The sequence below is a fragment of the Hesperophylax consimilis genome, chromosome 17 (assembly GCF_061612785.1).
Source record: "Hesperophylax consimilis isolate HC1 chromosome 17, BYU_Hcon_1.0, whole genome shotgun sequence".
NCBI lineage: Eukaryota > Metazoa > Arthropoda > Insecta > Trichoptera > Limnephilidae > Hesperophylax > Hesperophylax consimilis.
In genome coordinates, this window is record NC_142852.1 from 22,226,992 (window position 1) to 22,243,942 (window position 16,951).

The 16,951-nt window shown below is 35.2% G+C and overlaps 1 non-coding gene across 1 annotated transcript; it reads left to right on the top strand.

Annotated features, from left to right (window-relative positions):
* The first annotated feature begins 1,524 nt into the window (after positions 1–1,524).
* TRNAK-CUU (transfer RNA lysine (anticodon CUU)) lies at positions 1,525–1,600 on the top strand. Its single transcript has one exon. It is a non-coding gene; the product is annotated as a tRNA-Lys (tRNA).
* The last annotated feature ends 15,351 nt before the right edge of the window (positions 1,601–16,951 follow it).

Below are 16,951 nucleotides of genomic sequence, written 5' to 3' on the forward strand. Positions count from 1 at the left end.
TACCTGCCAGATGTTAAAAAAGACTGCTTAGAAAACTTTGAAAGAATTACCCTTACACCAGGTAAAACCGATGTAAAACCACAGACTCACAGTGGAGAAAAAACTTTTTCGTGTTGTTTGTGCAATGCTTCATTTTGTCAAAAGAGCAGTCTGACGAGCCACATGCTGACTCACACTGGAGAAAAACCTTTTTCATGTTCCGAGTGCAACTATTCGTGTACTACAAAGGGAAACTTGACGGTACACATGCGAATTCACAGTGGAGAAAAACCCTTTTCATGTTCCGAGTGCAGCTATTCATGTACTCAAAAGATCAACCTGATGAACCACATGCTGATTCACACTGGAGAAAAACCTTTTGCGTGTTCTTTGTGCAACAATTCATTTACTCATAAAAGCAATCTGACCAGGCACATGCTGACTCACAGTAGAGAAAAACCTTTTTCATGTTCTTTGTGCAACAAATCATTTACACAAAAAGGTTATCTGACGAGCCACATGCTGACTCACACTGGAGAAAAACCTTTTTCATGTTCTGAGTGCAATTATTCATCTCATTGGAAGGGGGCTCTGATGAACCACATGATGACTCACACTAAAGAAAAACCTTATGCATGTTCTTTGTGCCACAATGTATTTATTCATAAAGGCAATCTGACCAGGCACATGCTGACTCACACTGGAGAAAAAGCTTTTTCATGTTCTTTGTGCAACAAATCATTTACTCAAAAAGGTTATCTGACGAACCACATGCTGACTCACACTGGAGAAAAACCTATTTCATGTTCTTTGTGCAATAAATCATTCACTCAAAAAGGTTATCTGACGATCCACATGCTGACTCACACTGGAGAAAAACCTTTTTCATGTTCTTTGTGCAACAAATCATTTACTCAAAAAAGTCATCTGATCAGGCACATGCTGACTCACACTGGAGAAAAACCTTTTTCATGTTCCTTGTGCAACAAATCATTTACTCAAAAAGGTAATCTGACAAGCCACATGCTAACTCACAATGGAGAAAAACATTTTTCATGTTCTTTGTGCCTTAATTCATTTACTCATAAAAGCAATCTGATCAGGCACATGCTGACTCACACTGGAGAAAAACTTTTTTCATGTTCTTTGTGCAACAAATCATTTACTCAAAAAGGTTATCTGACGAGCCACATGCTGACTCACACCTGAGAAAATCCTTTTTCATGTTCTTTGTGCCTCAATTCATTCACTCAAAAAGGCAATCTGATCAGGCACATGCTGATTCACACTGGAAAGAAACCTTTTTCATGTTTGAAGTGTAACTACTCATGTTCTCAAAAGGGACATTTGACGAGCCACATGCTGTCTCACATTGCTGAAAAACCTTTCTAATGTTCCGAGTGCAACTTCTTATGTACTCAAAAGGGAAATTTGAAGAACCACATGCTGACTCACGGTGGTAAAAAACCTTTTTCGTATTCCGACTGCAGTTTGTCGTGTTATCAAAAGACATATTTGTAAAAACACGTGTGCACTCATTATTATGCCCGGATATCTCAGTCGGTAGAGCATGAGACTCTTAATCTCAGGATCGTGGGTTCGAGCCCCACGTTGGGAGCCATTGTAATAATTTAATTCAATTATATACAAATCAAACCACGTAGGGCGCCAATGTAATAGAATAATATGGCTAAAATTAATAAAAACCCGTTGGTGGTCTATTGTAACATAGTAATAATGATGTTAATTATTCCAATTATGCTATTGTAACAGTTCATATAGGTTAAGAACAACAAATACCATAGTGTGAGATAGATAGTATTGAAACAACTTAAGTATGTCACAAGAAATCATTTTTTGTGAAAGAACGAAACAACTTTTATTTTAGTTATTATTTACGATTAGATTTAACCAGAACATGCGACTCATAATTTAAGATAGATAACAATATCTCAAGGTTTGTTTTATTTTATAAGTTAATTAGTGACAAAGGAATCCAACGATTATAATCTGACCTGTTTCATAATAGGGCGCCATGCGACTCATAGATTAGTTCTGCAAAATTTATAAAGGATAACGTGATGACCAGCGATTACAGCAGCTAGCTAAACAGGAACAATATGTCTGCAAGATTGCTCCCATAATGTCGCCTGGAGAAATCGCTCCAATCCTTCTAGTTTTAAAGTGTTTTCTTGACCGCCGCCCGTTTGGTACTAGAAGTGAGTCGTTCGCGAACGAGTCGGCTCAGTGAACCGGATATCTACACGGATCCGTAAGATCCGGTTCCCAAATCAGACGCTCACTCGTTCGCGGATCAGTAGTGACTCACCCGTTCGGGAACGGTGAGCCGGTGACCCGCTTCACTCGTTCGTACGTTACGTACTGATCGAATTGATCATAGATATTATGACATAATAATAATAATATTGCTATTCCCGCTTTCATCACATTTTAGTTGTTGTGTCGGCACTTATTTAGTTTATTATAACAGGAACAAGGACGAGTTATATTATGTTCATGGTTTATTTTCAGTTAATCATTGATATCTAAATAATCGTAAAAAAAGTAATGTTGGTATTAAGTACTTACATGAACCACGTTTTTAGCTATTATTCTCACACCGAAGTATTTTGTTTCACAACACATTTTTTATATTATTATCACACTTATTTAGGACACAATTATTTTTAAATAGATTTAAGTTTATTTTAATTGTTCTATATTTTAATACGATTCACCAATTGATTTTTAAAATTAATTTAAAGAAATTTTTTCGATAGTATTAACATAGATTATAGATTTTAATTTAAAAATAACACATCTGACAATTTTGAGGATTTCATTCTGGACCTTTTTTGGGTGAGAGTTTGACCTGCTTTCGAAAATATTCTTTCACAGGGCACCGAGGTTGCTGCTATACATAGTCTTTTTTTAACTAAAGCCGGGGGTAAATAGCTTTTCTTTGGTGCCACCATAAAAGAGAGTCCTCGTGGCGATTGATGAGTGGTTCAGATATGTATTTGTCCAATTCTATAATGCCCGTAGCGGTAGAATTATGTAAAACTTAGTACTAAAAATGATTTTAATCAATAAATAAACAATTGTAACTCTAACCTCACAATGTTTCAATAGTGTTGAAGCTATTTGTTTCTATGTAAGTGAACTACATTATAAAGATGATATATTTTATATAAAGTCAACTAATTGTGAATTATGATAAATTTAAATAATGTCTACTACCTACAAATGTTATCTTTTTGTTACCGCTACTCATCAATAGATGGCAATAAGTGCAAAATTCCAAAACATAATACTTTATATAGCTAATAGTCAACAGATGGCAATACATACAATTTTGAACGATAATCTGTAAACACGGAGAAAGAAAATAAAACTACTTAAAAAATCCTCACTCATCTATAAAATCATGTTTGACCCCAAGATCTCCAAACTAGCGCGAGGAGGGAACGTCTTATGATTCTTACAATGATAGCGAGGATGAAGAAAAGATAGCAACTCTAGAGGCATGTAAAGTAAATAATGCCTTGACAAACCCACGAATAAAAATAAATTCTATAAAGGCAACGATCATAGAGTGTAAAGGAAAAATAATAATAAGCGAAAAAAATTAGAGCATGGACTCATAATTCGACATAATAGCCCATTTAGTAGCCGAAAACTATGAAATGAACGGTGAACAAAAAATATGAACGAAGTTAAAAAAAATACACAGGAAATTAATTCATTGTTTGTCAACATGAGACATAAAAAATATTGTTCCTGAAACTTATGCAGAATAAGGTAAAAAACCACTTACTCGTTGTAATAACCATACCAAAAAATAAAGATCAAGAGAGTAAGGAAACTGAAAATGAAATATAAGTGTTGGTAACTACCATTATTACCTACACCTTTCCTTTTGATCTCCTTTATGAATATTATTGCTGCCCACCGACCCAATTCCTACCTTTCCTATGCCGACTTAGTGTAACCAGTTCAGTTGATAAAATCGTCCTGTCAACACATGTCATAATCTGTGTCTGATTACAGAGCCCCCTTTTTCGACCGTGTCGAAACTTGAAAAGCAATTGTGAGCTCGCGCAATTTTGGTCAAAATTAGTATATTGTGTATGAACTAGCGCAAAGGAGAGAAACCGTGGAAGAATAAAATAAAAGGTAAGTCGGCATATCCGAAGTTTCAATTCGTATTGCATTCCGCGGTGCGACGGTGCTTTTCCGTCCCCAACAATAAGTTGATATTGATCAGGTAAACCTTGGAATTAGGGGGAATGAGAAATTTTAAGGATGGAGGGATTATAGTGGAGTTTAAAAATGCCACCGATGGTAACAAAATGCATGATGAGGTTATTGCCAAGCTTGGAGAGATATTTCTGTCGATGTAAAAATTCCACTAGCATGAAAAATGTCGGACAAAGCTTTCGGCTTAACTGAAAAATATAGTCGTGAAGGCATTGAAAGAAAAATAAAAAACACAAAATAAATTGTTTACGATTACGATTATAGGTATTGATGGTATCAATACCTTTAATTGAGTGATAGCTGTGTTTAGATCTGCTCCCGAAATAAATAGTTAATAATTTTATATAGCGTGAAAATTACCCGTGGATGTGTCAGATCCGTTGAGAATTGTTGGTTTTACTAAGTAAGTGTTTGAGTGATCAGTGATTGACCAGTGAATAAATAATTATCAGTATTTTAACAACGATAAATTAACAGTGCATCTCATGTCAAACAAAAGAGTAAAAGAAGCAATGTTCGACCCACAGAGTCTACCAAAATGGCAAATTCAGAAAAAAATCTGAGAAGCAAAGGGCAAACAGCAGCTACTAACCTAACACTTGGGCCCTACGCTTGAAACATTGACAATCTGTTGGAGAAAATGGAAATGAAGATGGAAAAAAATATAAGTACTTAAACAAGCAATAATGGAAAAAATTGATGAGGAAAATCAAGAAAGCAGAAGCACAAGAGACTTCATCAGCCGTCGGTACGATGACATCCAGCTAAAGACGGAGACCATTATCAAACTGGTTTCTGAAGTTGAATATATGCGAAAGGAAATAACCAAAAAGACAGAATTATAAAGAGCCTGGAAGTCAGATTAGCAGAAGTGGAGCAGATAACCCGTGAAGACACCCTTGAATATGCAGGGATTCCCAAAACTCCATGTCAGATTTGCTAACCCCCAAAAAAAGACGACAGATTCTGCTGAAAAAAAGCAACTCAACTCAATCACAACACAAGGAAACGGATTCCAGAAGATATTTGTTAGTGGAATCCTTGGTCCCTATTTCAAAGATCTTCTGTGGAGGTCTAAAACAAAGGCAAAAGAAATGGGCTTCAAATATGTCTGGTACAAAGACTCTAAAATAACGATTAGGAAAAATGAAGGTGACAGGCAAATACACTACATTAAACATACCGTTGACCTTAAAAAAGATTAGTTTCTTTGATTGTGAGCCCCACTCTTACCGGTCATTCACTGGGTCGATATCCCCAATATTGGTGAGTCATATCTTATATGCTTATTTTTGCACTGTAACAATAACCACCTCCACATTTTCAATAAAAGGTTGAAACTCCCAGTGATGGCTACGGATTAGTGGAGCTCTCATTCAAGGGAATTAAACTTTTTTTTTGAGTAGTATGAATTATAAAATGGCTATTAACATTAATCATGTATACGAAGAACAAGGTGATCAAATCAACCCTTTTACTACTTTAGATGTCAAAATTTGCAAATATCTTATAGCAGAGATAAAAAACACTACAATTATGCTCCAAAATATATGGTCTATTAATAAAAACTTTAATGAACTCCAGATACAGCTTAACCACCTAAATATAGACTTTGATATAATTATTCCCACGGAAGGATGGTTGTCAAATATTAATACTCCCAAATTAATAAATCACTACTCTTCCTTCAATTCAACAAAACATGATAGTCAGAACTATGAAGTGGGGTTGTGCCATGAGCACCAACAAAAGACGACTATATATAAATCTGTATTAATCAGTAGCCCAGATTGCAAGATCCAAGGAAAAACCATCGATATAGGACAAAAGGTTAACCAAGAAGAAGTAAGGATTACCTACTCCAAGGAAAAATTACAAGTATTGAAACTTCCACAATTCCGAATTCAAGACCTTACGAACACACAAGGGCACGAACTGATTACTCCTATCACAAATCCTATTGAAAGGAGTCTACATATATCACTGACCAGTGGCTGCATTATCGCCGTAGCCGCATTCCTCGTATGGAAAATCTTCAAACCCCACATCCAAAAGAAGAGGAGTATGAATTTAAGGGGGGGAGTGTTACCTACCCCAGAATGACCCCAATGCCCCTGACCGGAAGATAACATCAAGTACACCACGCAGCCAGCTCTTCACTTTATCAAGCTGCATTAAACACCAATGACAATATCAGCATCAACGATGGACCCGGACAAGCCCAGCGATGAGAGATATAAAAAGGAACTCAACACCCCAGCCAGGGTTAATTTTCAACCTTCAGTCACCAAGGCTACTTGTAGCTATTGTTGTTAGAATCTCCATTTGAATTTATATTTTACTCTCTTGTAATTAATTATCGGTTTTAAAATGAATTCTTTACTTCGTCGACTCATCATTTTAATAAGTTTATAAATGTAAATACCCAAGAAAGTTAACTCCCGCGAACAGCATAAAAATTACTCTCATGTAAAGACACTAAATAAGGTAACGCGTTATATATTATTTAACTATCCAATCCATCCTCTTAATCCTGCTCAAACAATAGCTATATGCCATAAAGTTTCGGATTTTGATAGGGATTTCACTATCCGTTAAAGAAGTACTTCCGAAAAGTTTATATATATATATTGCAGAGGGTTATTGGGATTGTGGTTTACTTCAAAACGGGCTTCAAGCGCAAGTTAATGAATTTTTATCACAAGTAAACTGTCTGAAAATCATATTGAATAATAACTTATGTATTTTTGCAATCAACAGATCTTTCTCTCTCCGAAATGTTGACAATTTTTTTTAATTCATTACAATGGCGTCAGGTAGGTATGCTGTCCTTGTTCTATCGGTATTACAATGGAAGATGAGCTGAGGAACTAGCGTCAATGATCCCTTCGACACCGGTGCGTAGTCGAGACACACGCCAAACGCGCGCCCAACATTTGTACACGGTTGACATTTGTCACATGAGAACGGGTTGCTTCTACGATTCGTTCTTAAGTTCAACAGCTCGGCTGTGGAACGAGCTGCCGGCCTCTGTGTTTCCTCCCTCCTACAACATGGGACTCTTCAAGACCCATGTCCACTCCTTCCTCTCCACAAAAAGACCCTCCACACAGCATCCCCAAAAATGATATAGGCCCTGAGGAAAATTATTTTCTTCAGGGCCTCCTGTATTGAGTTAATATTAAAAAAAATCAATAATCAACCGATCAAAAAAATAAGAACGGCAAATCATTAAAGGCGATCAATATAAATAAAAATCCTTAGTAACAGTCATATTATAAAGATAAGTTTGAGGAGGTTAAAGGCAACATAAAGCTAGAATAAAAAAATAATAATTTTTCAGTTGTATAAATCAAAATAAAAAAAATAAAAATGTAGTTTGAATAACATCAGTTAAAAATATTTCATTTAAAATTATAATCCAACACGTTCTCTGAAAAATGCCACTTTTGAATTTAACGCTACGAATTGTAATGAAGTTCTAAAGGTCAATAATGATCCTTAATCAGGTTTTTCGAGTGGAAATGACAGTGTAAGTGCAATGGTTGACAAACAAAATGCTTCTGAACTAGTTATACCTTTCACACACATTGTTAATGTTAGCTTTTAGAATGGCTTATTGCTTATCACTGCAAAAATGCAAAGTTTTACATTTAAAAAGGAGGGGATTACCTAGTTTTTAATAACTATCGGCCTATCTCCCCGCTAAACACCTTATTAAAAATAATAAAAAAATTAGGTAAAATAAGGTGTAGCGCAAGATAATCAGTTAAAACAATAATACTTACCTACACATCATAATAGAAACAATGAAAAAAATTAAGAAGCTTACCCAAATTATCTTTTATAGTGTAAACATGAAAGTAATTTCCACAATGTTATGAATTTAACTTTATGGAAAAAGTAATTTCTTCAATGATATGAATTTATTTTTTATTACATTTGTGTTACATAACCTACTTCACATGAACTAAACCTACCAATTTGATTGTGCTGATAAGGAAAAACTTCCCTGTTGGAGAGTCAAAGATTCATTATTCTGTTATTGCATTTTTTAATATCTTATAATTGAATAAATACCAAAAGTCGTGAAGCATCAAACAAAAAATATCAATATCCAGCACACTTTTACTATCAAAATATGCGAGAGCTGCGAACAAAACGATAACTTTAAAATTTGTGTACCACCAATAATATGGGAAGCCTTGATACTGAATGAAACATGGTTGGATTCATCAATTATTCTCAACTGCTTATGAGCTTATAACGTTTATAAGATGGACTGAAACCAGTTCTTAATCAAGAGGGAGTGATGTCCTCGTATTCTTATGAGTAATAGAAAATTACTCATAAGAAATTAAACACTCTGCAGCAAGCCAGTAGGCAGTAGGACAGAACATTCGCTATAGGTCCGAAAGTCCGAGGCTAGGGCCCTAACGGTGAACATGGCGCCCTGCTTAGGACATTTTTTGTTTTGAAAAATATTTCTGTATCTTCCTATGGCCCCAACTTAGAGAAGGCCCGGATAGTATCCAAAATAGTACACAGGAATCTCAAAAGAATAGGTCAATTTTTTAGAGGGCTCCAACTTTTGGGGCAGTCAACCTACTGTGCATATTAATATTGGTGCATATCAAAATATTCATTCAATATACATATTTGTTAATCCCTTTTTAGGCATATTTTGCACAGTATATAGTAGTTAAATAATATTAAGTTGTTTTATTTTTTTATTGCGAGCACAGCACAGGAGTTTCAACTGCTCTCGACCGTCTGGAGCTAGTGAGACTATGTCATTCCCGATTGGGTATGATGTGAGGCTGGAGGGAGTGGGAAAGGGAAGGAGATAGGGAAGAGGGTGGTTGAGAAGTACCTACCTCACTATTCAGATCTGGTCATAAAAACTCCACTTCCAACAAAAAAAACACCATCAAGGTAATAGTGAGTAAGTACTGTATTTCTTAACAACATCCCAAGTTCTCATTAAAATGAAAATATTTAGAATATAATGCCAAGTGAAAAAGAGGTAAACGAAGTGAAAAAAAAGGTTTCACTTATTGAAAAATGGAACACATTACTTACAACAAAAAGGTAAACTAATATTTTTGAGAACAAACGAATTTCAATAGTTGATTTATTTTTATTATTTCACCCGAAGTAAGGAAAATATGACCTTACTCCAAGATCACAGTCACACTTTTATCGGTTTAATTTTTTAGTGACAATAATTTTCTGTTTCTGTACCGTAAACTCGTACCAACCATGTCTTCTAAAATTGCATTATGGCCGTTGCAGCATTAAATTAAATTTCTGCCAATATACTCAAGCACTTGTTTTTAAAAGCAGTCTCATTTTCCTGGGAAGTTTTTTTCAATTTAATCAATAAATCTGAACAATTTAAGGACATATCCCGTTCTGTTTATTGTTGAAGTGATGTTAAGCTATGTTCTGTATAATAAATTTATATTTATTTTACTAACATCAAAAATGTTATTAAATATTGTTCCGCAAATACTTTTATAGTACCTTAAGGCGATGCACTACGTCGTGTAATATTTTAAATTGAGCCGATATCAATAACAACCCTTACGTAGATGGCGATAAGGTTTAAATTCCCGCTTAACACCATCCGCCTGTTTTGATTTATGCAAGAAAAAAACATGGCCAAAAAGTGCTTTTTAGATCATTTTACAAATAACTTAATTTGCCACATTATTCAATAAAATCATAACCGAAAATGGGTTCGTAAGTAGGAGATTTTGAACTTTAAAGCAGTTTTCATGGGCCTTATACATATTTTTTTTCTGGGCTTATAAAAAGACTTATCTAAAAAATACTCGATTATTTCAAAGGCCAAGATGTATTCTACTCGCAGAATTTAATTAAAGCATCTGAAACATTTGTAGGCGACCAAATTTTCAAACCAAAAACAAGTGATTTTGCATTACTACGTATGGCATCGCCTTAAGTACCTATTCTGTATTATTTTTATTATATGTATTTATCGAACAACTATTACTTCAATGTACAACAAATCTCAACGATAACTAGTATTGTGCCTTCTTATATTCATTATTGTACTTCTGATCAGCTTACATTAAACATTGTAAACATGTAAAAGACATGAGTAAATAAATTGTAAAATAACGCTAATTAATCAAATGAAATTTACTTGCTCGCACCGGAATTTGAAACCGCAATCCCTGGAATGCTGTCCCAGAGCCTCACCCCTCGAAAGCGAAAGCTGTCAAAAACCAGGCCTGTAGTTTAATGTTTTTGTATTTAGTTTCTAGATGTATTTATAAATACATTTGTTATGCCTGATTGGGTGTTTTATAGAACATAGAAAAAATTATATAAGTAAAGTGGGCATGTAAGTAAAAATAAATTTAAGAGATCAGTTACAAAAAATCTAATATGTTGATTTTTAGTCACTGAGTGGTGGCGGTAAACATCGATTGAACTATACTTAATACATAGTGTGTGTAGCTTCTGAATTGGCAAATTTTCGATATAAATACTAGCAGACTTTGGAACATTATAGGGAGCAGTCTGTTTTGTCTTTCGCGTAGGTAAATGCAAAGTAATAAGGTTCGATAAATCCATGTCCTCTAATCTCCATTCCTTATCTTGAAGAGACAAACTAAATCAGTCGTTGTGCGCCTTGATGATAAGTCGGTCAAGTTTTGTAAGTCCATTAAAAAGGTGTAATTAGTATCTTCGACTGGAATTCCTAATTTATAATTAATAAATCTCAGAAATCTATTCTGCACTCTCTTGATTTTTAGTTGGTGAATCTTATACAATGTAGCCAAGATTGTCTAATTATACTCTAGATTGCTTCTCACCAACCTGCGAACAGTAATTTAAATGAATTAATTTATTTTAAATCTTTCACCGTCCTCAAAATAATTCCCAAACATTTTATGACCTTGTTTGTGATTTCATTTAAATGAGAAGCAAAATTTAATTTACAAAAAATATTACCATGATCCTTAATTTGATCGGCTCTTGTTAGAATAATGTTATTGATGGTATATTGATGCATGATAGGGTTTTTGTTACGGGCAATTTTACATTTAACATTTTTCAATATTTAGGAATAGTTCATTACGGGTGCACCACGGGGGTTGTAGTCTCACAATAATCAGTTGAAATACATAAAAGTCAATGAGATTTGTAACAGTTTCGTAAATTTTACGATCATCAGCAAAAAGGAGTATTATAATTCCATCAAAACGGTAGTTATGTCGTTGATAAAAAAGGTAAGCAACATTGCTCCCAAATGAGACCCCTGTGGAACGCCGGTGAAGATTTTAAACTGGTATGAAAAGTGCGAATAAAGTTGAACTGAATTTTTCTTTTGTGTAGATAACTTTCAAGCCATCTTTAATTATTTCCCGTTATTCCAATACTTTTAATTTTAAAATTGAAATTTATTGTGAGACTTTGCCAGAAGCCTTACTAAATTCGGTGTACACTACGTCAGTTTAATGACGTTTGTTCATAGTATTAAATAAATACTCCTGATAAATCATATAGTTTGTTAGAGTACAAATACTTGCAATGGAACCATCTATCCGGTGCGAGATTATTTTATTGATCTCAGGCGAGAGTTTAGAGAGCAGAGCAGATTCATAATCGGGATTGACGACTGAATACATATAGGTCTATAGTTTGAGATATCCAAGTTATGACCTTTCTTAAAGGTTTTTAGACGAGAAGCTTGTTTTAGATTATTTCGGAAAGGTGCCGATTTTTAGAGAAAAGTTAATAAATTCAGTAAAAGGTTAATTCAGGACATTTTGATAAGAGGATTGGAGGAGTGTTATCAAGACCAGCCGATCTGTAAGATCAAAGGATTTTAATTAAGTTCTAACATCACTTTCTTCGAATATGCAAAAAAGATATGGTATATTAGCGGCACGTTTAAAAGTGGCAAATACTCTCAGTATCGCTTGGATTGAAGGACACAATTGAAACGTTGATTTAAATGAGTTTGGCCGTGTTTCATGATAATATGGTATTGGCAAGGTACCTCACAGCTTTCACTTCCCTATATCCCCCCCCTTCCCTCTCTATTCAGCTTCTCAACATACCCTTATTGCTACACAAGGTTGAGAGCAGTTAGGGCGCTGGTGCGGTATTCACAAAACATAATTTTAAGTATTGTGTTGGAGTTTGGATGTTTCCAGCAAAGATACGTTTCGTGGTAGCGGTACCTACCTCCCTGGCCTACGGGATATAGACGGGCGGCGATCGGCCACCGTCCGTGGCTTGATATTAAATCACTCTGGTACTGTACTCGCTGAGATACAGTCTTAATACACTGGCTGTGATTATACTAAAATACTCTTTAACTATTTCCCGCAATCCAGATCGAAGTATACCACAAGTTAGACAAATGTCTGCGTCCCAAGCATCAATTTTTTTAGATAATATGCTAACGAACTAACTGGCTGTCTGAGTACTCTCCGGCTTTTGCAAGCATTCCTTCTTTATATCTGGGAGTACTAAATCTATATCCGTATACGGCATTTCACCTCCACTTTCTTCCTGGAGCTCTGTATCCTTCTTTATGCCAACAGTATCTGGATTCAGTAGATCCATGGCACAGCTGTGGTAGGATTTGGTAATTGGCACAAGCCAAAACAAATATACCTGAAACAGAACATAGTTATAACGGAACTCCAGTTTGAATGATCTTTAAATGTTTTGGAATATTTTGTCAAAACAATGATATCGTATGCATAACGCAAATTAGGATATAATTATTATGACTATCTTGACCTTGAAGTTGACATTTTAAAACGTTTTATAGAATCGTTATCAATCGTTGGATAACTCAACATATACTATAAGCATATCTTAAGTTGAACCGGTATACAATTTATTGGGTCCACCATTCGGCTTCCAACATTACAATGACTATCGATATTTGAAAGGCTTTCGAAACACTTATATTAAAATAGGTAGACGTCTAATTTACTGATCAGGTTCCTCAAACAAAACGCCAGTAGATTTCCTAACTTGGGTGTACTGATTGGGATAAGATAAGAGAGTCGCGTTAGATACAGCGCGGTTGTGCATTTGAGCCTGCCATAGCCCAAATTAAAGATCAATGATCGCTCAGTTTCATTTAGATTAACGGCCGCTACCAAAATGATTAGCGTGATATAAGCATAAGTACTTACCAATAGCTATTAGAATCCTGTGATTAAAAATTAAACGTCGTGGGTTTACAGTTTACACTAGTTTACAGGATATTACGTAGATTTCGAGTTTTGAAACTGCCAGTGAAGAAACATGTGTCAAAAAATATGTTAGTTGTACACAGACAATAAGGAAGTCATAGACAATTATTATTTATTTATTGACCCTTTCAAACATTGCGTTTCAAATATTTATTTTGCAAGAACTATAAAAAAACATACATTGCAAAAGCGATAGAGAGAATTACAAACTGTAATGTTTTCATATGACGAGCGTGTAGGTAAATTTCTACGATGTACCGTTCAGTACTTTCAACACTTTTTTTCAGTTTGCAATGTTTTATGGGTACTTCTTATTTAATTTTTTTAATTTCTGAAAATATGAAAACTGTTTTTGAAACAAGATAAAATTATCTTTCCCAATCAAGAAGATCAATCGGTCCCGGTTTATGACAGTCATGATCGGCAAGAGGCAAGTCTCTCAACTGATGCCACGATTACTTATCTAGACGAACAGTTGGCATGTTGCCGCAGATACTAGGCAGCGTAAGTGCCTTGATGTTGAAGAGAACCCGTACCCACCGATCTCTAATTGAGTGACTCCTGACGTGGTTGCGGAAGATTGGCCTAAGCCGCTAATTCTCTGAGAACTGGCTTGACGAGGGATGCCTACGAGCTCGGTGATGAAGTGAGCTTGACTGTCCGAATCGATCAATGCGCGAAAGGTTTGGAAACGGTCGGATGAATCGCGAATGCCAACATTGGCGGTTGACAATAGTATTATGGACTTATCTCCTAAATTGGTGAGGACCTGAATTTTAGAGTCGGAAGAAGAAATCTCCTGGTCCGTAGACGTCATGGGGTGTTGATGCTGATCTTCCAAAGAAGCGTTTTCGTCTCGATGGAATAAAATATGATGTTTTTGCTGACATTTTTGACATGAAAACAAAGAATGAAGACAATTGAAACACCAACGGTGTGATTGAGCAAACTGTAGGCGATCCTGAACTGACTTGAGTGCAAATCCTTGCACTTGGAAATGGAGTGGTCTTCCCCGCAACAGGAGCACTTCAGGTAAGTGGTGGAGTTCGAGGACCTATTTGTTTCAGGCTGTCCTTTCTTAAGATCGCAAAGAAGCGCTGAAGTGCGTTTTTTGGCAGCCTGATTAAAGTTCCGTGCAAGAGGTTTGTCAATAGTACTGCTATCGCGAGTCGAAAAATGTAAGTCTCGTACAAGAGCTTCGCATTTGTTATAAAGAAACTCTTTGAGTTTCAAATGTAAGTATATATGAAGGAAGCTCGGTAGGAGACTGCAGTTATTCGAATGCGCATCTTGTAGGTGAATCTAATTTCGACAGAATTAAATAACAAACACGAAGTCCCAACTGTCTGTTAAGAGATCCAATTCTTTTAAAATTGTTAAATCCTCATTAAATACATCAAAGATTTATATGATTATATTGTCAAAAGGGCAACTGCTCAGCTGTACATTCCGGATTTCTCCGGGAATGTAGCTGGTTTTCAGCAGTGCCTTTAATGTAATGTCTTATAAATAGTTTAATTTAAATAAAACATTTTAATTAATAATAATAATTATAATTCAATTTTTCAATTAATAATTTAAATAAAACATCAAAATTCAAATAAATTCAATAAATCAAATATAAAAAATACAAATTTCTTTAAAATAAAATAAAATATAAATTCAGCATTAAATTACCATAAAATACACAGATAAAATAAAATAAAATAAAATCACAAGTAGGTGTCCCTTTCATATTAAATTCGATCAATTATGATGTTGTGCGGTTGACTGTGCTGTCAGCAACCATTCGCTGCAGAGCTTCTTAAAGCACTGCAACGATGTTGTTGTTCGAATAGGCAGTGGTATTTTATTCCAAAGTTTTGACGATGAGTAGCTAAAACTACCCTCAAAAACAGCAGTTTTATGTTTGGGGAGAACAAGTAAATGGTCTCTTTGGCGTGTACTATGTGCATGTGAGTCACGAGACCACTGCAGTCTGTCAAACAGATAGGAAGGAACCTTTGAATTCATCAAGTTGAACAGTTGACACATTTGATGTAACTTCCTTCTGTTCGACATATTCAGTATTCGATGCCGATAGAGGTAAGGCGAGATATGCTCGCGTCTCGGGACATTATAGCATTATCGGACACATGCATTTTGGACTCGTTGTACTTGTTTTTGGGTTTTTTTCAATAAAGATGGACCGTAAACTGAGTCTCCATAGTCCAATATTGAGAGAACAAGACTATCAGTAATAATCTTGCGTAGTTTCACTGATATGTTATCTCTTATATTGTACAATAGACGAAGCCTCGAGTAGCACCACTGTGACCTGTTTTTAAAATGTTCCTCATACCTCAATCTACCGTCCACCATTATTCCAAGGTTGCGCGCAGCATCAACAAAGGGAACGGTGGTTTCATGTATTTTTACAACATGTCCTCCATTTCTTACGCATGATATTTTTTGCTTAGTTCCCATTAATAAAGCAACAGTTTTTTGAGGATTGAGAAGTAACGTATGCTCCTTTGCCCAACTGCAAACTCTACGTAGGTCACCATTTACCATATACACTGCCAGATGAGTTTTACTTACGTCAAACGATAAATATAGTTGTGTGTCATCAGCATACATGTGCGAGCCACAGTGTTCAATAGATTGCATCATGTCAGCGGTATATATAGCAAAAAGCAATGGCCCTAGTATCATATATAGGTATTAGCACTCACCAAAATCTATCAGAAGTATGAGATGATAAAATAAACAACGTGGGTTAAACAGAGTATGGAAAAAGGATGAAACGAAAGCATGTGTTATTCATAGACAGTAATGAAGTCAAAGTCAATTATAATAATTATCAGGAAACTGACCTTCTAGGTTAATGAAAATTTCATTGCAATTGCGTCTTGTATAATACTATACGGCCATTGAAGGGGACCATCCCTTTCAAAACGACTGTGTGAGGAAACTGATTTATTTACTTTCTTAGCCGCACACGTCAGGACTAGGAGCATAAATAAACCACTCTGTAGATCGATATCTTCGGGCTTTTTGTATGGCCCCATTTTGTCACCCCCTTAACCACAGACGACCACAAATAAAACGGTCGTTTGGTCCAGACAGGTAAATATATTGTGGACTATAAATAAATCTCAAGGCCATTTAAAAAAGTGCAAACATAGACAATATAACTGCACCCAGCTAACATCGTTCATTCACTAGCCCAAAAAAATTATATTTTAAAAATAAAAATATTGGAATGCAGGAAAAGGAAAATAAAAAAAACCCCCAGATATGCACACATAAAAATACTTTTTATTTTCAAAAAGACAATGGACAGTAATACAAAACAGGGTCAGTACAACCGATGTATTTAGCATTGATTTATCATTGTAGTAGAAGATAATACTAATATATCTAAACAAAACATGAAACAGAACAAGACACAGAAAAATTAAAAGTAACGGTCTAAA